We start from the raw sequence: 26,319 nt of genomic DNA, 5'->3' as shown, positions 1-26,319 counted from the left end.
ATTTACTAATATATTTTCTTTAGCCCAATATATAAAAATATAATCATTTTCATATGTAGTCACTATTGAAAATTATTAATAAACCATTTTATAATTTTTGTAAAAGTCTTCCAAATCAAATGTATGTATTGGATATCTAGGTATCTACAGCACATCTCATTTTGGACTAAGTCCACTTCAAGAGCTCAGTTGCCATATATGACAAGTGACTACCATATTGGGTAGCACAGCTTTAAGCTGTAAGAAGCAAATTAAAAAGAAAAATCCATATATTATTCTATAGATTATTCTAATATTCTCTTACCTATAACAATCTAGACTGAGAATCACAAAGGCATCTAAAGAAATCAGGATGGTTGTACAGGCAGTTTTCTAATAACCATGTGCTTGAGAAGTGTATTTCAAAAGGGAGATCAGAAAAGGAGCAAAAATAAAAGAATAATGTGAGAGAAGAGTATGATCACTTAATGACACTGAGTTGTCTGATGTTTGTGAAAAATGCTAAGGATAACAGAAAAGAAATTTCTCTGGTATTTTCAAAGCAAAAAGATAAACCAAGTAAAAGATAAGAATGACATTGCTTGGGGCCAACTATGTAATATGAACAAATGACCAAGAGAAAAGCAAAACTATTAAACCACAGCTTCCAATTTCTCCACAGAGAAGAATGATGTTTGAACTGGAAAAGAGTTTGATGGTGAGAAAATGATAAGAAAGCCTGAAGGTGATCTAAATTAGTTTTAAGATTCCAGGTCCAAATCAGTTACCTAACAGGATACTAAAAATACTTGAAGATGTGTTTTTGGAATGAATATCTAATATCTTTGAGTCACCATGGAAAAATGCCATGAAAACTGTTAACTGTCCTGGTTTTCAAATAGAATTCCAGAAACTGACATTTACTATTCTTGACATTAACTGAAATTCTAGAACTCATGCTCACATGTGTTCACTAAGTATATGACAAAAAGAATAAAATCTTATTAGAGTTATTGGAATGGCAGATCAAAAATGTGGTTTGAATTGTTTATCTTGACTTCATGCAAGGCCTTTTATTAAAAAACACCACTCATAATTTTCTACTGGACAAAATTATGAAGTATAGGCTGAATGATGTAGTTGAGTAAATCTTTTGAAAGTTGAACAATCATTCTTCTGTAGCATCCATTGAATGTTCTTTGATGTCTACTTCTTTTTTCCCTTTTTGAGAGTTAAAATTTCTAAAAGAATTTGTTTTGTAATCAGGCCTTTCCATTAAGCAAATTAGTCTAGTGATGGGTATGAATGAGATGCTTTAGTAGGAGATGGACTTAGACCATGGACTTTTAAATAGATTACTTAAAACCATTAACTATTTGGGGAATTATACTTTTCAATGATGCTTTTCCAAATTATTTATTAATAGGAGTTTGATATAAAGCATTTAAATAGTAAATTTTAAATTGAATTTTAATTCAATTTAATCAGATTTTGACATCTAGATCCTCTGTGTATCCTCCATTGCAACATAGAAACCAAAGTCTCCTTATTTTTAATTCACTCACTGATATAAATATTTCTATTTAATTAATCAAGCATGTTTTTATCAAAAGGCATTTCTTATTGATAGTATTGAATTGGATTACAAGGCAATTCAGGTTATAAATAGAGTAGTTTTAATAAAAGCTTCAAAATCAATCTAAATTTAAAGTGAATCAATCAAAATACAACTCAATATCAATCTTAATTTTGGCTACATGCATTTCAAGTGAACTCTTATGATATAAAGACATGGAAGTGTTCTTTAATCTTTTTTGATTCCTAATTTTGGCAAAGTCAGATAACCTTTCTCTATCCTCTCTCTCCCCTGATATATCAAGAAATAGATCAGAAAGCAATATAACAGACAAAATAATAATAATAATAATAATAGTAGTAGTAACTAATAAAAACAGAAAAGAGAATAAAATCTCAATATAGGCTGTTTTCCTCCTCTCATTCTCTTTCCTTCCTTCTACACATCTTGTTTTTAATATACATATTATATTAAATATATTTATGTATATACATCTATAATATATGTATATTTATATATAATATATCAATATACATATCATTAAATATACATAATATACAAATAAAGATATACATATTCCCATGTGGTTATTGCAAAGACTAACAGTTTTAACTACTCCTTTGCTCATGAGTGCTTTTAAGACATGAAGATATAATGATCATAATAACAAAAGTAATGTCTACTTTCATTTGTTTAATGCATCTTCTGTACTTGGTTCTTATTCTTATGTATGTCTTTCAAGTTTGAATTGTTCATATAATTTTTCCTATTTTTACAGAAAACAGAAACCTCATAACACTAAATGACCTGCTGCCACTATAAATGGATTAAACTAGGATTGCATTCAAATTTAAATCCAAGTTTCTTGTACTTCCTTTTTACTGCAAAGAGAAGTAAACTCACAGGTGAAGAGTATGGGTACTGAAGAAATGACTCAGTGTTCAGGAGTTCATACAAATGGAATGACCCCCAAAATGACAAGGGGTCACCTTTGGGCAAAAGGATGCCCCCATGCACTCCTCAAGAAGCAGGGATAATGCCAGGATTAGATTAGCTTTACTCACCCTGCCTCACATAGGGTCAATGCTGCTGACTATTTTGAAGAACAGTAGAGGGTAAGGGTATTTCTTGTAGTGAGACACCATGGTGATTTCACCCATTGAGAAAGAAAACTATGTACTTAAGTGAGGGACTACAAGAGGAGAGCGTTGCCTAGTGTTCAACTTAGGAGCAGTTGGCAAAATCCTCTTTAAATGACCATCAACTAAGGGAAAACACCAGGCTACCAAAGCCAACACTGCGGTTTGCTAGCAAAAGAGTTGGTTTCCCTGATTATCTTGGAAAGGGTGCTTGCTGCCTATAAACCACAGGCAGGACCAACTTTGAAAGATATAGCCAGATGCACCAAGGAGGCATATTCAGAGTAGACTATGACAGCAGAAGAGTCAACTAAGATTGGGGAGACAGATCCTAGAGGACCAGGTAACAGCAAGATTCTTCATCAAGGAATTGCAAGTGACACTGGACTTCTTGATGTGGATCCACATACACTCATCCTGCATGGCTGTGCCAGCCTCCTCACTGGCCTCCACTCCCCTCATCTAATTTTTTTTCAATCTGTTCCTCATATGGACACCAAAATAAATTGTTTATAAAATAAATCTAGTTGGGGCACCTGGGGGGCTCAGTCGGTTAAGCATCCGACTTCAGCTCAGGTCATGATCTCACAGTTTATGGATTTCAAGCTTTACTTCAGGCTGTGTGTTGATAGCTCAGAGCCTGGAGCCTGCTTCAGATTCTGTGTCTCCCTCTCTCTCTCTGTCCCTCCCCCATTCAAGCTCTGTCTCTCTCTCTCTCTTTCTCTCTCTGTCTGTCAAAAATAAACAAACATTAAATTTTTTTAAATAAATCTAGTTGAAACACTTCTGTATTAATTATTACCAGGGTTAGTGGTTCTCACCATAGTTGCCCACTGGAATCACTTAAGGGGAGAGGTTAAAAATACCAGTGCTTAGCCCTACCTCTCTGCCCCCCACAGAATCAGAATCAGAATCTCTGACTAGGTCATCAACATTTTTAAAACGCTCCCATATAATTCTTATGTATAGCCAGATTTAAGAACACTGACCTAGAGAGTGCATTTTAGATGCCACAGAATGATAACAAAGCTTTCTTAAGTGACATGCACAGGATTTGCTATCAGAAATGCACAGAGCTACATATCATTTTTTTTTCTTTTCAAATCTTCCATGCTTTTTATTAAGCATTAAACTTCTGCACATGGTTTTCTCTTTGTCTGCAAAGTTCTCTCTTTGAATGCCTTCCTTCCCAACCTATTCACTTTTCTAACTTCCATAGATCCATCAAACCTTAGCACTGACTCTAGAGACCATTCCTTAACAGCACCCACCCATCCCACCCCTCACTACCATCCCACCCCACGTCATACCTCTCCCACTCCCAAACTGGGTTAGCTAGTGATGGATCTCTTAAGAACACTTGCACTTTCACTAATTGCTCTCTGAAGGAGACAGTTTTGACTTTGTCTATGTTTATTAACCAGCATTTTGAACCTATTCAGCATTACAATAAAACAAGAAATACAAGATTGAATCAATGCTATTTTCTAAGTAACTTCTTACAAAGAAGCACGAATGTGGGACAGTGTGGTATATATTCCAGAGAAGTAGGCCTCACTTGAACCTGCTGCATATGCTGTATCATACTGCCAGAAAATAGGACAGCCATGGTCCTCAGCAACTCCTAATTTGCAGCTCTAGAACTTTCCATTACCATGACAGAAAAACCTTGCCAGATACCTATATTAAACAATCTAATCCTTTATTCATAAATTTGAACAGAAAACCATAAACAGCAAGCATTTGAGGAAAACCAATAGCATTAAAGAGGAAGAAAAGATAAATAGAAAAAAATATATATGGTGGGGAAACATATTTAAGGAAACAAAGAAATATATATATATATATATATATATGTTTTAAAATTTAATGTTTTACTGAGGCTCAAGGGACTGCTATTTTGAGAAAACAAATATAGGCTTCTCTAAAAACATATCTATAAGAAAATAGTTTTTATAAAATTTAAATATTGAAATGAAAACTGTAATAGAAGCCTTGAGTAGCTGAATGCACATGGGCTGCAGATTAATTTATAAGCTGAAAGATGAAGTAAAAATACCTCCTTTAAGAATTATACAAAGCACAGAAATATTTATATGAAGACTCACAATTCCATGTTTTCCCTTGGTTTCTTTTACTTCTGTTGCTTTTAAGGAAAACTTAATAAAACAATTTTATTAAAATTATGTCTAATAAAATATTTTCTTTTTTTTTTTTTTTTTTTTTTTTTTTTTTTTTTTTTTTTTTTTTTTTTATGAAGTTTATTGACAAATTGGTTTCCATACAACACCCAGTGCTCATCCCAAAAGGTGCCCTCCTCAATACCCATCACCCACCCGCCCCTCCCTCCCACCCCCCATCAACCCTCAGTTTGTTCTCAGTTTTTAACAGTCTCTTATGCTTTGGCTCTCTCCCACTCTAACGTCTTTTTTTTTTTTCTCCCTTCCCCTCCCCCATGGGTTCCTGTTGAGTTTCTCAGGATCCACATAAGAGTGAAACCATATGGTATCTGTCTTTCTCTGTATGGCTTATTTCACTTAGCATCACACTCTCCAGTTCCATCCACGTTGCTACAAAAGGCCATATTTCATTTTTTCTCATTGCCACGTAGTATTCCATTGTGTATATAAACCACAATTTCTTTATCCATTCATCAGTTGATGGACATTTAGGCTCTTTCCATAATTTGGCTATTGTTGAGAGTGCTGCTATGAACATTGGGGTACAAGTGCCCCTATGCATCAGTACTCCTGTATCCCTTGGGTAGATTCCTAGCAGTGCTATTGCTGGGTCATAGGGTAGGTCTATTTTTAATTTTCTGAGGAACCTCCACACTGTTTTCCAGAGCGGCTGCACCAATTTGCATTCCCACCAACAGTGCAAGAGAGTTCCCGTTTCTCCACATCCTCTCCAGCATCTATAGTCTCCTGATTTGTTCATTTTGGCCACTCTGACTGGCGTGAGGTGATACCTGAGTGTGGTTTTGATTTGTATTTCCCTGATATGGAGCGACGCTGAACATCTTTTCATGTGCCTGTTGGCCATCTGGATGTCTTCTTTAGAGAAGTGTCTATTCATGTTTTCTGCCCATTTCTTCACTGGGTTATTTGTTTTTCGGGTGTGGAGTTTGGTGAGCTCTTTATTTTCAAGTTGTACACAATGCTGTCATAAAACTGGCTAGATAACCTAGCACATTATTTGTGTAAAAGACTCTTGAAGAATAATTTTACTGTACTTTTCAGGAACCATCAGATTATCGTTGTGCTTTTGCATTTTTCACCTCAGGCAAAAGTACTGAGAAAAGAAACATAGAACGTTGAAAAAAAAAGTCCTGGAAATTCCTTTTCCTTCTGAAGCTGTATTTATTTCCCTAATTTGTTTTTTTTTAAATAATTTTGACTATTCGTGAAATATCTTAAATTGTTATTTGTCACTAATTTAGCTTCAGGATTTTGAGATCAACAGATTTCTCTAGTAAGAAATAAATTATTTCCTTTTTCTTCTATAGGTGTGCTCTGGAGGTGGACCTAAACTAGTGATTTAATTATCTCTTCCATCGATTAGCAATAATCCAAAAGAAGACCCACATAGGAAAAGATGTTCCTTTCAAAATAATTTATAATAGCAAAATTAGAAGGAATCAAAATATGCAGAAGTAATAAAATATTTAAGTAAAATATGGTAATATATTTGATAAACATTATTAGGAGATTATGTAGCAACATGGAACAATGTTCAGGATAAAATGGAAGTGAAGAAAACTGTTCAAAATTAAATCTGTGCCCCTATTCCAATTATATAAAAATGTCAACATTTGAATTTGAAGAATTTTGAAGAACATATACAATTTTCATTTTATTTGAATAACATTTTTAAGGGAAAAATAATAGAATCTTTCTTCTATCCTATCAGTATCTCAAATTTAAGAGTACCCTAAAAGAAAAAAGTTGATTCACTTTTGAATTAATAGTAAAATGTATACGTGGCTCATACACTCAACTCTGACATCAAATAAGTATCTTGAAATTGCTAATCTGTCCGTTAATTTATCTCATTTTATCCAAGGTGACCATTTTTAATGTAGAAATAGAAACTTACATGTATACCACTTTATAGTTTTCAAAGTACACACACACAAACACACACACAATTGTTCAGTTCTCTTAACCATGAAGCAAGGTTAAAGTAGATAAAGAAAATCGGTACTACAAAAGGAATAGAGATTATAGGTATTATCATCTTTTTCAATATATAAGGATTAAGGGGTCAAGTGAATTTAAGGTCCCACAGGGGCACAACATGAAACCCATTTCCAATCCTTTCTTCTACATTAGCATCATCTCATGACCCCACTTAATAGCAGATAATTCATTATATATTTAACTTACAGAGGATAAATTTCTTTTCATTAAGTTTTTATTTTTATTTTTATTTTTTTTAATTTTTTTTTTCAACGTTTATTTATTTTTGGGACAGAGAGAGACAGAGCATGAACGGGGGAGGGGCAGAGAGAGAGGGAGACACAGAATCGGAAACAGGCTCCAGGCTCCGAGCCATCAGCCCAGAGCCCGACGCGGGGCTCGAACTCACAGACCGCGAGATCGTGACCTGGCTGAAGTCGGACGCTTAACCGACTGCGCCACCCAGGCGCCCCTCATTAAGTTTTTAAAATGTAGGAAAATTTTAGTTTAGTTTATTTATTTATTTTTTGAGTATAGTTGACACATGATGTTACATTAGTTTCAGGCACACAACATAGTGGTTCATCAACTCTATACCTTATGCTATGCTCACCACAAGTGTAGCTACATCTGTCACCATGCAACACTATTACAATATCATTGACTATATTCCATATGCTGAACCTTTTATTCCCATGATTAATTTATCCCATAACTGGAAGCCTATATCTCCACTCTGCTTCACCCATTTTTCCCATCCCTCTATTTCCCTCCCCTCTGGCAACCATCAGTTCGTTCTCTGTATTATAGGTCTGATTTTTGCTTTTTGTTTATTTATTCATTTGTTTTGTTTTTTTAGATTCCACATATAAGTGAAATCAGATGGTGTTTGTTTTTCTCTGACTTATTTCACTTAGCATTATACCCTCTCAGTCCACCCATGTTGTCACAAATGGCAAGATCTCATCCTTTTCATGGCTGAGTAATATTCCATTATATATATAATATATATGCATATATGTATATGCATATGTATATATGCATATATTTTACATATATTATATATGCATATGTATTATATAATATATATTATATATGCATATGTATTATGTGCATATATATGATATATAATGCATATTATATATGCATATGCATTATATGCATATGTATATATGCATATATATGATATATATGATATATATATAATATATGCATAATATATATATACACCAAATCTTCTTTATCCATTCATCTGTCAATGTTAAGTTGGGCTGTGTCCGTATCTTGGCCATTGTAAATAATGTTGCCATAAACATGGGGTGTGTATATTGTTTTGAATTAGTGTTTTCTTTGGGTAAACAGCCAGTAGTGACATTATTGGATCATATGGTAGTTCTATTTTTAATTTTTTTTTAAGTTTATTTATTTATTTATTTTGAGAGAGACAAAGAGCAAGTGGGGCAGGGGCAGAGAGAGGGAGACAGAGAATCCCAAGCAGGCTCCATACCATCAGCATGGAGCCTGACACTGGGCTTGAACTCACAAAATTATGAGATCCTGACCTGAACCGAAATCAAGAATCAGATGTTCAACTGATAGAGCCACCCAAGTACCCCTTCTATTTTTAATTTTTTGAGGAATTTCCATTCCTCAAAATACTGATTTCCACTGTAGCTCTACTAATTTACATTCCCACCAGCAGTGCACAAGGGTTTCCTTTTTCTCCACATCCTCACCAACACTTTATTATTTCTTACCTTTTTGATAATAGCCAAAAGGTGATATCTCATTGTGGTTTTGATTTGCATTTCCCTGATGATCAGGGATGTTGAGCATATTTTCATGTGCCTGTTGGCCATCTGTATGTCTTCTCGGGAAAATTTTAATTTTTTACTTTTCACTTGTTCATTCCTATTTTTATGCAATAAAAATTTGAAGACACACAGGCAGTCTACCAAGTGCTAGAGATAAAGAAATGCCCAAGATACCTCCATCCTCAAAGGATTTGCAGTTCAGGAAGGAAGACATCCAAATAAGTAAAGAAGTATGAGTCAATGCGATAACTGTTGAGGCAGAGATACCAATTATATACAAACAAGGAAATGTTGAATCATTTGTGGGATGGGTGTAAAGAGGAATTTGGGGAAAGTATTTGAGAAAGGTCAAACCTGGAAGATAAGTAGCAGTTAATAAGATAAAAGATGGCGCAGAGAGTGATCATATTTTAGAAAGTAAATTCTTTTTCCAATTAAAGGATTTCATAGAATTTTGTTAATAGGTATCACTAAAAAATCCAATTTTGCAAGCACTATTTAATTCCCAAATAATTTAGTATTGATTTCATACTGTTTGTTTAACTACACATGTTTTGGTCATCTGCTAACTCATACAATGAAGTAATTTGTCTGAATGCTGTTGAAGTTGAGGTTAGGGAAGGTCAACAATGCCTAACAATTACAAAGCCTAGGGGAGAAGCTAGAATCTGTAGCTTCAATATTCATCCTGAAGTTATTTCCCACTGAAATCATGACTCATGAAACTTGTGCATCAGTTAACCCATTTTCTAACCAGACGTGTTGGTGGATATTTTCAGGCTCTCTTTAGATTAATTTGAAATAATAAAGTTCTGTTGTGTAATAACTGCCTGACATCAGCCACTCTCAGTGCCATTAATTATAGGCTTATATCTCTCCACTATACCTCAACATTTATAGGCCATTCTTTACATAACACCACTACTCTTAGGTCCTCTTCTTTCTCTATGAATGAATCTGTTTGCTTTGAGTTTGAAGAGGATGAACATAGTGAGGGATTAAACCTCTATTCACAGTTAATGGAAAAAGCAGTTTGATTCAATAAATTCTAATATTCCTAAAACAGTTTTAATGGATATTGTTTTAATTCAATCAAAAGAACTGTTCTTCAATACATACATCTAGAGTCCTAATAAAATTCTCATCGTAACATCTGCTTCACCTTCACTCCAACTACACCTGCTGAATTTGAAACTGTCAAAGCACCTTGGTGGTAGTATAAATCAGTTTATCTTCATGTGATAGTACATATGACCAGGAAGAAAAGCCATGTCTCAAAACCATGTTTCTGGAACTACTCCTTCTTTGTCTGAGGTGACAGATATCTTACAACGGCCTTCTGTTTCCCTAGGCCAAGTAATAAACCTACCTGTCTGGGGAACTGCTTATGTTTCTTCCCTCACCTTTCAGCACCTACCCTCCTCTGGGCCCGTTATAGTTATTAGAAGTAGGCACCAGCTTTCTGAATGCACTCTAGCCTCAGTGAAGTAGAATGAGTGGGAACTCAGCAGTTCAGGTCCCGGGATTTAGTAGAGTTTGAAAAATATAATTTTGGCGCTCAGCTCCCAAAGGCTAGTAATTTTTGGGAGATCTCCTTCTTCCCATTTGCATGCTGTCACAAGGCATGGTACTCGCCTTCACCTTCACATCTACTTCACCCTCCATCTGTAAGGCAGCCTATCTTACTCTACTTAGTCTACTTGAGGGAGGTGACTACTCTCTTGTATTCTTCATCTGGCTCTCTGCTCTCTTCCTCATCCTCATGGGGCCCATTTACCAGGACTGGTCCAACTCTCCCCTGTTGCCTTCCAGCCCCACACTGGCTTATAACCTAGCGTGACATCCCTTCCAACTCTGCCCTGCACTCCCTCATCCTCTTCATCCTAGGCTTCCCTTTTGACCCCATAATTGCTTCGGCTCAACACCTGACTCCAACTTCTTTTAGACTGTAAACTACATGAAAACAGGAAATTTTGCTTATGACTGTATTCCCAGTCTTTTAAAACATAGAAATAGCTAATACATATTAATTGAGTGAAATAATGGATTTTCTTCTTCCATGAATTCCTAATAACTGTCTTACCACTTCATAAGAGATAATTTTGGTAAAACAAGATGGAAGAATTAAACAAAACAATAGTATATCATTCAAAATAATTTAGGTTACGCTATAATAACAACCTTAAAATTTCAGATTGCTTATAACCATAAAGATTGATTTTTTGTGCATGCATATGTGCAACTTGATTTAATAAGGATTCTCATCTTCTCAATCATTGAAGAGTTCTGGGAATGAGGCTGGACCTATCTTGTGAAGCTACCATCTCCTCATGAGTCCAAAATTCACAAAGGGGAAGAAAGCCTGAGAATTGCACACTGGCTCTTAAATGAACAAATAGCGTATCTGTTAACATCTCTTCATATGGACAAAGCAAGTTATATAGTGACAATCAAACTTCAAGAGGATATGGAAGTATAATCCTCCCATGACGCTGGATGAAGAGAACTGAAAATATCGATGAGAACTAGTCATGTTTGACACAATTAATAACAAAGTTTTATATCCTTAGGCACTCATTTGTCAGTAAAATCAGCACAATTCTACTTAAATATCTTTCTACCTAAACAAGGAGGATGAATAGAAATCTGCATTCTTCAGTATCAGTCCTACATCCCTATATATTCTTTTTACTCCGGTCTATAAAGAGCACAGAGAAAAAACAGAGATGTTTAACAGAAACCTATGCCTACAATAAGTGAAAGGTATAACAAAAAAACCCACAAACTTTTAGGGGGAGAAAAACATTCTAGGCAGAGGAAATAGCAAGGGTGCTTCTATGTTTACGGGGCAGGCATGAGGAAGTGGGGAGGAAAAGGGATGGGATTCTTCTATATTTTGAAGGTTGATCCAAAACGATTTCCTGAATGTATAAGGGTGTGAGAAAAGGAACTGGCCCACAGATGATACTAAGGTCTGTAACCTTGTTGCATAACATTATCACATTTGCAAAGAGCTCAGTAAAATGTAAATCTGTTTGAGAGCAAACAGATACAAGCAGATTGGAGAGAATCAGAAGTCCTGGCAATGCTAGGGATTCCTAATTAGATAAAGTTGTTGCTTTTTTCATCTTTTCAGCAACATAACTTTACTACTTGATGTAAATAAATGTCTCTTGATGGTAAAAATTAAATCATTCCTTGGCTTTTGGTGTACATGTACTTGTGCTTAATTTCCCTTAGTTTTTCCCTACATATCTAGTTATTTATTCTGAATGTCTCATGCATTGGTTTTTCAGGTAAAGGTAAGGGCATCTTTAAATTGATGATTTTCAACTAACAAGTGCATGTACATTATCAATAATCCCATGTTGTTTGTGAATTTTCACCTAACAATAATTCACTCTGAGCAGGCACGCTGTGTTCTATTATACAATGTTTGATGACTGCAAAGCTGCAGGCTTGTGCTGTAACCAGCTGATGTCCTCAGATGACCCAGATTGGAAACAGGCTTCTCTACCACTGCAACATACCATTCTATAAGCCAGAGTGATTAGAATAGTGGAATCCCCGTCATCTCAGGTGGTGAAAGCTGTGGGTAGAACAGGCTTTTGGTATATGTGTGTGTGCAGGTTGTAAAGAAAAAGATTTTACCTTTGGATGTGTTAGGTAAAGCTTATTAGCTATCATGGAGGACATGTCCAATATGTAGTATGGCTTTGTATCTTTCAATACAAGCCTGGAATTCAGAATTAGTTCCAGGAATAGAGATGTAACTTTGAAAATGGCATATAGATGGTATTTTCAGCTACGAGACTGGATGAAATAATCAAGAGAGAGTGAGTGTAAACACATAGGATGAGAACCAAGAACGGAACCTCAGGGCACCCAAATGTTAAAATGTCTAGATGAAGAGGAGTAAACCACCAATGGAGACTAAGGAGTGATGAGTGAGGGTCACTGCTGGGAAATAAAGTAAGATGACATATGAATGCTCTTCATAAATTGTAAAGTGCCATCAGAGCACAGCCTGCTTGGGATTCTCTCTCTGCCCCACCCCTGTTTGCATGAACTCTCTCTCACTCTCTCACAAACTAAATAAATAAACTTAAGAAAAAAAAAGTCCAACTGTTCTGACCTTCCATGGCCCAACTTCTTCAATCTTTTTGCAATACCATTTTAAAACCTGAACCATTAAAACATTGTTCCGAAATGTTTTATAGCCTTCAGCAGATTATACCTTGTACTATACTTGTTAATGTACATGTTTTTATCTCTCCTGCTGGCTGGTTAAATGCTTTATAGACAGATGTCTTAAATAATCTCTGTATTTCTAACAGTATCTAATTTAATCCTTAATATGTCATATGGAGTCTATAAATTTTTAATAATTCAGTGAATCAGTCAAAGAATAAAGTAATAAATATATGTTTATCCTGAGCAATGTTTCATTTCTTTTGGAGAGAAAAGTCTTCAACTAATATTTATCTTATGATACAGTATTTGGTCTCTAATTTCAATTGATTTTATATTATTGCCAAACATATTTAATGTCTGCTATTGTGTTTTCTAAGTGGAAAGCGGAAGTCTAGTCCAAAATTTAAAGGCCTGAAGAAAAATTAGCACTGATATAAACATGGTGGGTACTTAAACAATGAAAAAGAAAATCAATCTGTTGATTGCTTTAAAATTACAGGAGTAAGTAACAAGTTAGCCCTCCTTCCCCCTTTCTTTCTTTTCTTTTCTGTCTTTCCCTCCCTTCTTCACTTCCCTCTTCCCTCTCTTCTTCCTTTCCTTTGCATTTCTTTTATCTCTCTTTTCTTTTTTCTTTTCTTCTCTCTCTCTCCCTTCCTTTCTTTCCTTTCTTATTTTTATTCAATTTCCTTGTTACAATTATACACTTAGATGGCTAGAAGAAAAGTCATAATGCTCAGATTTACTATAAAGTTGACCCAGACCAAGTAATGTTATCACTGAAGCCAAATGATAATAAACTTTAATGTTTTTCATTAATGAAAATGTATTCTCTTCATGACAGAAAATAATATTTCATATACTATTTTAAAATCCATTAATATATATCTTTATTTATATAAAATATATATAAAAGCATTCTAGCATTTAGAATATAAAACATATGTTAAAGTAAAATCTTCCTCTAAAACTATACCAAGTCTCTATCTCTGTATATCTCTATCTCTATTTATATCTGCAGGGAGAGAGTTTCATTTAAAGTATTTACTTGCTGGTGGGTTTTCTGCTTCCAAATAGGATGTAGAGGGATCAAAACACCTTTCCTACCATCAAATAATGAGGAAACACTAGATAAATTAAAAATCATAATATTCTGTGTGGTTATTAAAGCCTGGTGCATGCTAGGAAACCTTGGTAAAGCAAATTCCAGACAAGAACAAACACTTAATAGATGAGCCATAAGCATAGCAGCCACGACACCTTGGGCTAAATGGTTGGTATGGGCAGACACACAGTGGGTCTGCCACAGAGTTTTCAGGGACAAGGTCAAATCCCCCATGTCTTAGATGACAGCATGGGAAAGGCAGGTTGCATATGGATCTGAAAGACATCCAAATGCTAAAGCACATTGTTTGAGCCATAATTCTTCCCTGCTGAATTTTTCCAAAATCTATTTTTCCAAAAATGCAGCAGTGCATGAGAAATACGTAGTATTTCCACCACCTTAGATTCTAGGGCTTTGCTAGGGATAAATCCACAAATACACACAAATATCTGAAAGTGCAAACCCTTTCCTCTTCCTGGAAGATAAGGTGAAGGAATACCCTTTCAGCATCTTTGTAGGTTGAGTTGACCTGGTAATATCATTCATATCAATTCATTTTTGGAGCTCTACATAATCCTGATACCAAAACCTGACAGGGATATCACAAGAAAAAGTATCCACTAATAATCCTTGTGATCATAGTTACAACAGTCTTTAACAAAATATTAGCTAATGAATTAGCAATACATAGAAAAGATTTAATCTGTAGTGCTTATCCTACTATTTAAAGGGAAGTTTAACATTTAAAAAATCATTCAATATAATTTATCAATTAAAGGTTAATACATAAACATCTCAACTGATGGAGAAAAATAACTTTACATAATTCTATACCCATTTGTGATTTAAAAATATGTATCAGCAAACCAACAATAACAGGAATTTTTCTTGATCTGATAAAGACTTATACTTAGAATATACTAAGAGATCAACAATACATAGGTAAATCGCACAATTAAAAGTTGTCAAATATTTTAACAGACCGCTCACTAAAGATATATGAACAGCCAATTAGCATAGACAAAGGTGTTCAACATCATTAGTCATCAGAGTAATACAAGTTAAAAACCACAAGGAAATACAATTTAAAACAACTACAATAAAAAGGACTAAAAATGCCAAATGTTGGCAAGGATGTGGAGCAACTGGAACTCTCATACATTGCTTATGGAATGCAGAAAGAGTCAACCATATAAAAAGAATTAGAAGTTCTTATAATTACACATCTACCCTAATAGCCAGAATTCCACTCCTACTTATACAAAAGAAATTAAAAATTTGTAACAGCTATTTACAGGAGCTAAAAATGTAAAATAAATGTCCATTATCAAGAGAACAAATAAACAGCAGAATGCTATTTGTTAGAATATTCTTCATCAATAAAAGGAACAAATTGCTGATAAAGTCAACAACCTGGATGAATCTTTAAGAACCAAAAAAAACCAAACATGTCATTTATATTGAAATGGTATTAGTATTGCCAAATACTAATCTAGACTAATCTGTACTGATTAGTCTAGATTATATTAATGATCCTATGTAAAAGATTATATTAATCTTTACTGGTTAGTATAGATTACTAATCATGCTAAAGGTTAGAAATACTAATCTATGATCGTTGAAGTATGATAAGATTCAGAAGAGTACTTTCCTGGGATGTGCAGATGTTGGAGACTGACTAGAAAAAAGCACAATAAGAACTTTTGGGGATAGCAGAAATACCCCATTTGGGGATGGTAGAAATATTCCATATGGTATGTTTTTCCCCCATGTGCTGGACTTTCCCTTAAAGTCACCACTACGTCCTGAAAACAGTAGTGAGTTAAACTTCATTGTTGATTCAGTCATAAGCAAACCTACTTCTAAACATTTTGAACCGGAGGAAGAAACTTTAGATGGTTTTCTCTTCTAAAGTAATTTTAAATTATCTTTCATCTTTAAGAAACTAACATTACTTAGCTAATTATGCTTTTTGAAGCTTTATAGAATTATAATTCTCAGCCCGGTTTTGGAAATACAGTTGATTTAAGTATTAAAAAATAGGTAAAAGTTATTTGCTGGTGTCACCATATGGCAGCAATTGAATCAACTGCTATAACAAAGATAATAAAAAATAAATTTCTAAGAATCAAACAAGTTGCAGCTCTCATGAGCTATCTTAATTAACTTTTCCCTGCTCTTTCTTAGTACCTCTCTTTCATGTGCAAATACCTACTAATATTATGCCCAAGGAGGAAGTTCCGTCTCCTTTCCGATCTAAAAATCAGTGCTGCCCTGCTTATCAGCCAGCAGAGGGCATAATGAATGAATTCCCAAGTCCTCAGAAAATAGCTAAGAGCACCTCTGTTCTTCGGCTTTGTTAAACATGTAATTTGCCTCTTAAATCTGCATAGGCAGTGTAGCTGATTATTCTTATTAGTTGTTAAACTTAACCACTACTTATGTTCATTCAAACAGTTCTCTTTTCACTTGTCACATATATCCAATTATTCACAGGCATTTTTAGTACCTGAGTGGACAAATCCTAGAATTTTAGAGTTCAAAGTCACCTCCGAGGTTGTTCCTCTGAGATCTTTCATTTTAAACCTCTCACATAAAAGGCTCTTTCAGCAGTGCTCCTGACTAATAACTGGATAGCATCTTGCTTGTGGAAAGGAGATAAATAGATATCATTTGCGAGAGAATGTATTGCACATATGCACAGTTCGATGATCTGGCACCAAAATCTCTTTTGCTGTAAAATCTATTCATTGATCCCAGTAATTCTCTCTGTACCTACATGGAGTTAGTTCAATTCCTCATTTAGTTAGTGGACAGCGCTTCATATATTTACAGCCTCTTATCAATTCTTTGGGTTTTGGTATCAGCCATGGTAAACAATATGATTTCACACATATCCATATGCAATTAGTTCTCATTTAATTTAGATTTGTTTCTTAATGTACTAGTTAAATGTGGTGATTCCCATCACTTTGGAAATTTGGTATTGCAAGGCAAATCCTCCAAGTATTTATAATATGGAGGGATAAGGACCTCAGGAATAGCTTTGTGACCTAACCCAATGACTCTCAAACTTTAATGTGTATTGAATTACCTGAAATCTTATTTAAATGTAATATTTGATTCAGTAGTTCTGAGGCAGATCCTGAGAGTATGCATTTTTAAAAGCTACCATGTTACTGGTCCACAGATCACATTTTGAGTAATAGGGTCTAAATAGAATTTCTTATACAGGTTTCATTAAATTCCAAAAATATAATACGCTTTTGTATACTACTGTATTTTATATAAACACATAATCAAGGCAAAACATTAGCACTAGCATATATACACAAAAACACAAGTGATGCTGTTTAATGCAAGAAAAATGTAGAAAAAATAGAGGTTATTACATTAATTCTCCACTGCTAACAATTATTACCTAGTGCATGGGTGCTTTGAGCTATGAAAAAAAAATTCTCTCAAATTACCTTGGATTGTTTAAAGGACAATAATTGTTCAAAACTTGTGAGGTAATTAAAACCACCACAACTTTTCTAACCCTATACCTGTTAATTAAGTGTCTCATTTCCATAGGCTGACTTTCATTCCTTCCTGCTGGCCAGCTCTCACTTTTACCATCAAAAAACCTTGTCTCTATTTTCACAAAGGTGAAAATGAATTTATTCTCCAGGGTATTAGCCACACATACTATAGAAATTTTCTCATGTGTTATGACACGAATTTTCCACAGTGAATCTATTTCAATATGGAATAATTTTTTTTTCTCTTCTAAGAAAAAAGAATCATCCATTACTTAACAGTCATCATCTCATGGCTGGATTACAAATAGTATTCTCTGTCATTTTGGATATATTTGTTTTACTTAGTTTTCCACTAACTTATTAATAAGATTTATTATAATTTACAAAATGAAAATTATGTAATTATATAGATTATAATAACTAATAATTTGCTTTGGTACCTAAGAACTATCTACAGAGATTTTATTAATACAACAATAATAAAACAGCTACTACTACAATTTACTGAGCACTTATCTCATGAAAAGTACTATCCTTATTCATGCTTACAGAATTCTAGATAAGTAAGTATAACGGAGAACATTATACAGATGCAGAAATAGAAGTTGATAGATGTGAAATAGCTCGGTTGGGGTCAAATGAGTGTAAATGGTTAAGTTGAGGTTTGGAGCCAAATAACTTTGGCTCCATGATCAGAATGCAACCCTGCCTGCCTTTGAAAAGTATTTCATATTATTCATAATAGCTTTTATCTTGAAGAAAGTATTTATAGCAATCTTTAAGACTGGAAGGTTCCATCAAACTAGATCCAAAGTACATCTAGAAGACAAGAGGATATTTTAAAATGTAGAGTATCCTCAGGGCACAAGAATAAGCTTTCTTAGGATCAGGGATCATAAAAAGAGAATTTTTCAAACACAATGCTTTATTTAAGAACATAAAACAATTAGTCTAACAATTACTTTAAGCTATTCAAATCTCACATATTAACTAAGTGGCAAAGAGCATTCAACCAATTTAATGAATCCATAATATAGACCTTAGCAGAATTAAGCACTCCTGGCTTTAGTTTAAGTTAGCAATGAAGTGGCTTAGCTTTGTGTTTTGTTTTATTTTGTTTTCCCCAAGATGCCATGATCCTTAATTTGAATTCCCCCAACTTTTGCTTCTTCTTTTGTAAATCTTTGGGTAAGAACCTGAAAATTACACTGCCTATCACTGGCCTTCCTTCACTTTCGCAGTCATCACATCTGCTCATCTCCACACCTCCAATCCACTCAACCGGTGACTCCTGTACTATAAATGTCATAGATGAGAGCAGGATGAAAGTGCAGGTGATTAGAAGAACTAGAATGACCTTTTTCAGAATAAGTATAGTAAAGTGAAGGAAGAAATCTGATTAGATCCATAGAAATGCTTGAGATGAGGGGCACCTGGGTGGCTCAGTTGGCTAAGCATCTGACTTCAGCCTAGGTCATGATCTCGCCATTATGAGTTAGAGCCCCGCATCAGGCTCTGTGCTGACAGCTTGGAGACTGGAGCCTGTTTCAGATTCTGTGTCTCCCTCTCTCTGCCCCTTCCCCACTCTCACTCTGTCTCTGTCTCAAAAATAAATAAACATTAAAAAAAAAGAAAAGAAAAGAAAAGAAATTCTTGAGATTAGAAAAGAGAAGTTATCATTATATGTAGGGAGAAAAATACTGCCAAGGAATTAAAGTAATAATGCATTCCCTACAGAATACAGCTATAATCAACCAAATTATGGTGCATCTTTTAAAGACTCAGAACCTCTCCATATCAAGATGTTTCATGACAGTATCCCAGTTTTCATTCTATTGTTCAAGTCACTGGTCTACTGTTAAGGTCTCTGTTGGTAAAATTAACTTCACTAAATAGTTAGCATAATGGTTCCAAAAAGACATTAAGGGCTCTTTTGCCTGGGCTGCCAACAATGCCATCCAGACTGAGGAAGACCAGGAAGCTTCAGGGTCATGTGAGCCATGGCCATGGCCTTACGGGGAAATGTGGGAAGCACCCAAGAGGTAGGAATAATGCTGGTGGCATGCATCACCACAGGATCAACTTCAACAAAAATCACCCAGGTCACTTTGGAAAAGTTGCTATGAGGCATTATCACTTAAGGAGGAACCATAACTTCTACTCAACCATCAACCTTTATAAACTGTAGACCTTGGTTAGGGAGCAGACATGGGTAAATGCTGCCAAAACAAGACTGGAGCTGCTCCTATCATTGATGTGGTGTGACTGGGCTACTACAAAGTTCTGGGGAAGGGAAAGCCCTCACAACAGCATATCATCATGAAGGCCTAATTCTTTAACAGAAGAGCTGAGACGATTAAGGGGGGGGGGGGGGTTGGGGACAGGGTGCTGTGTCCTGGTAGCCTGAAGCCATGTGGAGGGAGGTTCATTAAATGCTAACAAATGCTTTCCTTTAAAACAAAACAACAAAAGACACTGAAGGTTACAAATGTTTTTTGTAAACTTTGAGAATTTAGCTAATACTTTCAATGTTTCTTTTCAGTAGTTTCAGGAAATATACTAAAATACCAAGTGGCCATCTGATAATTATGAAGACTCCCAGGTTATTTGCAAATTTTGTGTGATGAGTGTGTTGAAGGGAAATGTAAGGTAAATATCTAACATAATTTTTATTGATGAACTCATTTAAATCCTTTGCTTTAATTTATTCTTTTATTTTACTTGACCTTTAGTCCTCTATGTAGCCTGATGGAAGACATAATAACAATAGAAGATCCTTCCTTAGCACCTTGATATGCATGTGTGCCTAAACATGCTTTTTATCCAAGCATGGCACATGTAGGATCCCATACCTTATCAAGGGAAGAAGAGAAAATCATGGATGATTTTTGTTCTAAACTTCTTCATATATTTATTAAAAACAAAATTATTTCCACCTTAATTGTCCAAATAGAATTCTCATGTCACATTTCATTTGGAAAAAAAAATCTGCAAGATTGCTAGAGAGAGGTGCCTGGGGGGCACCTGGGAGGCTCAGTCAGTTAAGCCCCAACTTTGGCTCATGTCATGAGCTGTGAGTTCGAGCTCCACATTGAGCTCTGTGTTGACAGCTCAGAGCCTGGAGCCTGTTTTGGATTCTGTGTCTCCCTCTCTCTCTGCCTCTCCCCTGCTTGCACTCTGTCTCTCTCTCTCTCTCTCAAAAATAAATAAACATTAAAAACAATGAAAAAAAAAAAAAGAGGGTCGCCTGGATGGCTTAGTTGGTTAAGTGTCCAACTCTTGACATAGGCTCAGGTCATGATCTTGCAGTTATGAGATTGAGCCCCACATTGGGCTCTGTGCTGAGTATGGAGACTGCTTGGGATTCTCTCTCTCCCTCTCTCTCTGTCCCTCCCCCATTCTCTCTCTCTCTCTCTCTCTCTCTCTCTCTCAAAATAAATAAACATAAAAAAAAAGATTCCTGGGGCACCAGGGTGGCTTATTTGGCTAAGCCTCTGACTCTTGATTTTGGCTCAGGTCATGATCTCAGGGTTCATGAGATCAAGCCCTGCATCCGGCTCTGTGCTGAGTGTGGAGACTACTTGAGATTCTCCCTCTCTCTCTCTCTCTCTGCCCCTCCCCCACTCATGCTCTCTCTCCCTCCCTCTCTCTCTCTCTCACAAAGTAAATAAATAAACTTTAAAAAAAAAAAAAGCTTGCCAAAGAGAAATTTACAACAAATTGCAATACTGTATAGAAGATACCATGGATAAGTTCAATTGAGATATTAAAAGTCAAATCTTGACTGAGCCAACAATAGGATTCAGGACTCCTTACCAGCTTTCAGAGTCTAACTCAAGTGACACAGATCCTCACAATCTCCTCATCACCTTCTGCATTTTGAATACCATCATCTGCCAGTAACATGCGGAATTTATCATTGAGGTAGAAGATAAGGTTATGTCACCAATAATGGCCCACTGGGAAAGGTTAGCTTTTAGGAAAGACTATGTTACTGACCTCCATAGTAGAGTGAACAATGTTGGTAACTTGCAGGCAGAGGAAATATGAAATAATTTTCATAAATATATTCTAAATATAAGTATAAATATAAAATATATATTCAAAAATAATTTACAAAGGATTGGTTTTTCTCCAAATCCCACAGGTTAATGTTGTCAGCTGGCTAAATTTGGTTCAGAAATATGCACGGTCATCTTTCCACCAGTAATATAAGCATCATAAAGAACTGGTGCAAACAATTTTTATCACAAGCATTGCATGATTTACCATCCTGCCTATAAATAATTTAATCTAATAAAAAAAGAGGAAGCATTCTTTTCATTCAGGGAGAAAGTAAATTTTAGTATAAAATGAGAAGCAACATTTTTATTAACACAGGAATATGGACCAGTAAACAGAGGGAAAAAAAAAAAACCTGTATGGCTCACTGGCACTATATTAAAATAGGTATACAAAGTGAAACATATTATATATCACTTTGCTTAACCAAAATTTGAAATGTTTTCTTTTATATTTTGCTAAGTAACATTTAAAGTTTATAAGTATGGTGGAATAATATGTTAGAAAGCAGTCTTTTATTTATTCAGGAAACAGATAAGTAGAAATAAAAGAAAAATCCTTTTAAACACATAATTTATCTGAATTTACTATCTAGCCATGTGAAAGGGAGATAGTTACAGACTATTTAGTTCCATGGTGATGGTGAACATATCTTTAGTCTTCATTCATAAAATGTGGTACCTTTAATCTAATAGAAATTCACAGTTCATGGTTAAAAAAATCTCCAATGTAGAACATGCCTTATCACAAACCTTTTTCTGAAATAAAAGCAACTGTGGTAGGAAGGATATAATATAGATTATATTCACAATTCTCAAGGGGTCACAATAGATCAGTGTTTTTATTAAAATTTTATTTTTAAATAATCTCTACACCCAATGTGGGGCTTGAACTTATAGTACCAAAATCAAGAGTTGCATACTCTACCAACTGAGCCAGCCGGGAACCCTTAGTGTTTTTCAAACTGTAATTTATGACATTACATGAAATAAATCTAATGGGATGTGGCCAGCTATTTCTTAATGGTACACAGCAGAAGAAAAAAGAATATAATATATTGGAGGGCACTGCAGATAGTAAAGTAACAAACATTTAATAAAATCTCTACATCATATCATTTACATACACATACAAGTATACATATATTATATATATATATATATATATATATATATATGCATACACACATGTATCAGTATGTTGTTATATACTAGATCCTAATATAAAATAATACATTTTTGTAGGCCTGGTAAAAAAAATTTTTTTTGAAAAGTGCTTCAATAAATAATATTAAAGCCCAGTCTTTAATCAACAATATTAAATCATATATTATACTTCTTTTCAGAGAATTGTCTTTAAATTAACCGATCATCATTAGCTTTACAGTTAGATTGTATTACATATCATATTAAATCTATAATCAACACAGAACCATCACATGATCTAGAAAGAAAAATTTAGGTTTACTTGAATTTCCTCAATACTTTCTCTTTTGCTTTTTTATTACATTAAGGCATGCAAAAATTTGAAAGTCTAGCTAATATAGGAATCATTTAAGAATTTTATATATATTTTTATATCCTAGCTTGACATAGTCAAATGTGCACAAAGCTTCCTTGATATACTGACCAGACAATTAATTTTAGAGAAGCAGTATAGATCTACAGCTCCCATTTGATAAGGTGATAAGTTATGGGATCCAGAGAAACATCGGGAACAAGATGGTTGCAGATGTTGAGTGAGGGGCCAAAGGCGTTTCTGGTGGGCATTATTTTGGAACAAGGAAAATAGAAACAATTTCAAAGAACTTTATGAGTGTTGGAGAAAACAGTAAATGAGTAAGTTAATAAATTAAAGAATTACAATAGTGGAGGAAATGACTGGGGAGAAGGACTACACTATCCCTACTCCCGGGGATAGAGCTTTTGGGAAAAAAAATTAAAATGTGTTCAGGTTTTGTTTTTATAAGCCATTCAAAGGAGACATCTGCTGTCCTTACCAAGACTTCTGTCTCTGCCCTCTGTAACAGAAATCATGCTCCTTCTTGCTGGCCTGGAATTATAATCAGACCACCTTCATTTTATATAGACCCCAAGAGAGTACTAACAACTTTTGACTACTGATAGTCTGGGAAGAATTCAAACCACTAATCCATTGTCTGTAAGCACTTTATTCTCATACCAATGCCATAAACAATCTAATTCTGTAAAAGCTGACACATAATACCTAGTACGAAGAGAAGAACTTATGTTTAGTAGCAACCTGAGGAAAAATAAGTACATAAAATCAACAAGGAAGCATCAGTATGGTTCATTGGAGATCTGGGACTGCATATCTGGATATAATATTGGATAAATTGAGAAAATTGGGGCAATAATGGATCAAAAGTTATAACACAGCATTTTTGTGCATCACAGAGACCCTTTAGGGAAACCCCTGCTCAACAGTGAGTTCATTTATCAAAGGGATAATGACCCAAAAACATTCTTTTGGAGACAGCGTGGAAACTATCTCCTTTTTAAAAGAAAGGCACCTGTGGAACTAATTAGGATGAAGTACTTCTTTCAAAGTATGGGCTATAATCCTGTTGAGTGAATAAAAGATTTACAAGACTATAGTTCAGAATGAGAGAGAACGCAAATGACAGCTGATGGCAGGTGGCTTCTGGTATGAAAATAAGAATATTTGGAAAGATTCAGACTGATATTCACTGAGATATTCACAAGAGAAAATACTAATTGTACCCAAGAACAATTTAAATAATTCAAGTCACTCTAGCCCCAAATTCGATTAACTAGTGCCCCAAAGTAGGTAAGCCTCTCCTGAATGCATATCTTATTATAGATTCAGGGAAAAGTTCTGAAAAGATAGTTCCCTCCAAGGAATAAGCAAGGGGCTTACGCTAAAAGGTTACATTTTTACTTTATACCTTTTAATTTTGTACTGTTTACTCTTCTTAAAAGCATATGCATGTATTAATTTTAAAATATTATTTATAAAGAAAGAGTATTGCTCATTAAATTACAGAATGTAAGATATTTAATTATTTTCTTCATTCAAGATGCAATAATTTTTTGTTTCCCGATTTGTATGTATTGCTCAACTTTATGTGTATAAGTAAAAGAGTATGTAAAGGAATGATATTGGACATTTGTTATCACTCCATTGTGAGTTAAAAAATAATTCAGAGATTTGATAACATAACCCAACTGTCAAGGCTTATCATACCCATGCATAACACAGAGAGAAAATATAATAGAATCATACAACTGTCACCTGGTAAGAATCAGGGACCTTAGCAATCTAGTGAAATCTAACTTATTTACATTTTCCTTTTATTGTTAGCCTTGTAAGAAGGCCTCAAATTTTAGTTAAAATCAATCTATTTATCAATCTAGTTTAATCTCTATTCTTCCCTGGTAGGGCTTCAGAGAAAGCTAATTCTCATAATACTTCCTTAGTTATAAGTCTCCTGGAATATACATTTGTTTCTATCTCTGCCTTAACACCACCTCCAAGACTTCTCTCCATCTTTGACACTAAAAACTTTGCAGAGCCATCAATGACCATTTTGCAGCAAATCTAAAAGATAATTTATACTCTATCATACATTGGCTTGTCAGGATCATGTCACATTCTGGATTATGCCCTCCCTCCCTCCTGCCTCTCTTTCTTTCCTCGGTTCTGTGACAGTGCTCCTTCCTGGTCTTTCTCCTAACTAAGGCCTTCTAGGTTTCCCCTCTCTTGAAAGTTGGGATTCCTCAGTTTTCTCTTTAGGGACCCTTTCCCTTTTCACTTTAGTCTGTCTCTGGATTGTGTCATGAACTCTAGGGTGTCATTTGCCACCTACATACTGAAAATTTCCAAGTCTATATATCTAGGTCAAATCTTTTTTTAAACCTATTTTTCTGACTGCCTACTACATACCTCTATCTGGATGTTCCATAACTACTTCAAACTCAATATACCTCAACCTTGTCTCAAGGGATTTCTTCAAACCCAATCCTTTCCATGTATTCCTTTTTTCAGAGAATGGTACTGATAACCACTTTAGTGCCCAAGAAAATATGGTGCTTCTTGAGTCCTTTTTCCTCATCCATTATAACCAATAAATTACTAGAATGTACAAATTCTATGACACCTACTTTTTTCTTTGTACTCGTTGCCACTTCCTTATCTCTTACACAAATAAATGATAGCCCTCTGTCTCCCTGCCCTCCTTTGCTGCTTCTCTCTAAATCATTCTCCACACAGCAGCCAGAGTAATAAACACGCATACACAAAATCATGGCACTTTCCTACTTAAATCAAATAAGTGTCCCCTATTACTTTTCAGATAAAGGCTATGTCCCTATTATGACTTAGCACATCATTATGACTTACCACATGTCACACCCAATCCAACACAATAATTCAGTCACTCAAAATCATTCTGTTACTCAATTATACCATTTTCCCACCCATGCTTCGGAACTTTCCACATGTCTTTTTTCTAAAACACACACATTTGAACTCTCGTGCCTGGTTAATTTCTGTACATCATTTAGATTTCAGCTAAGGCATTATTTCCAATGAGAGGATTACTCTGACCTCCATCTCTCCACCCAAGTCTTTTTTACTGTCACTCATCTATGTTCCCATGACAAGTAATATTTTGTTGCATTTATCACACTGTATTATAATTCTCTCTTTACTTGTCTCTAAGCTTCATGTGGGCAATTACTGCATTTATTTTCTTTATCATTTTA

The 26,319-nt window shown here is 34.8% G+C and overlaps 1 pseudogene; it reads left to right on the top strand.

The window, feature by feature from the left end:
• Window positions 1-19,460: 19,460 nt before the first annotated feature.
• On the top strand, window positions 19,461-19,948 carry LOC124527185 (60S ribosomal protein L27a-like; annotated as a pseudogene).
• The last annotated feature ends 6,371 nt before the right edge of the window (window positions 19,949-26,319 follow it).

The sequence above is a fragment of the Lynx rufus genome, unplaced genomic scaffold, assembly GCF_022079265.1.
Source record: "Lynx rufus isolate CCGP_SWC_20201006 ecotype Redwood Valley unplaced genomic scaffold, mLynRuf1.p SCAF_5, whole genome shotgun sequence".
In the NCBI taxonomy this organism is placed as follows: domain Eukaryota; kingdom Metazoa; phylum Chordata; class Mammalia; order Carnivora; family Felidae; genus Lynx; species Lynx rufus.
This window is presented reverse-complemented; position numbering and strand designations above follow the sequence as displayed.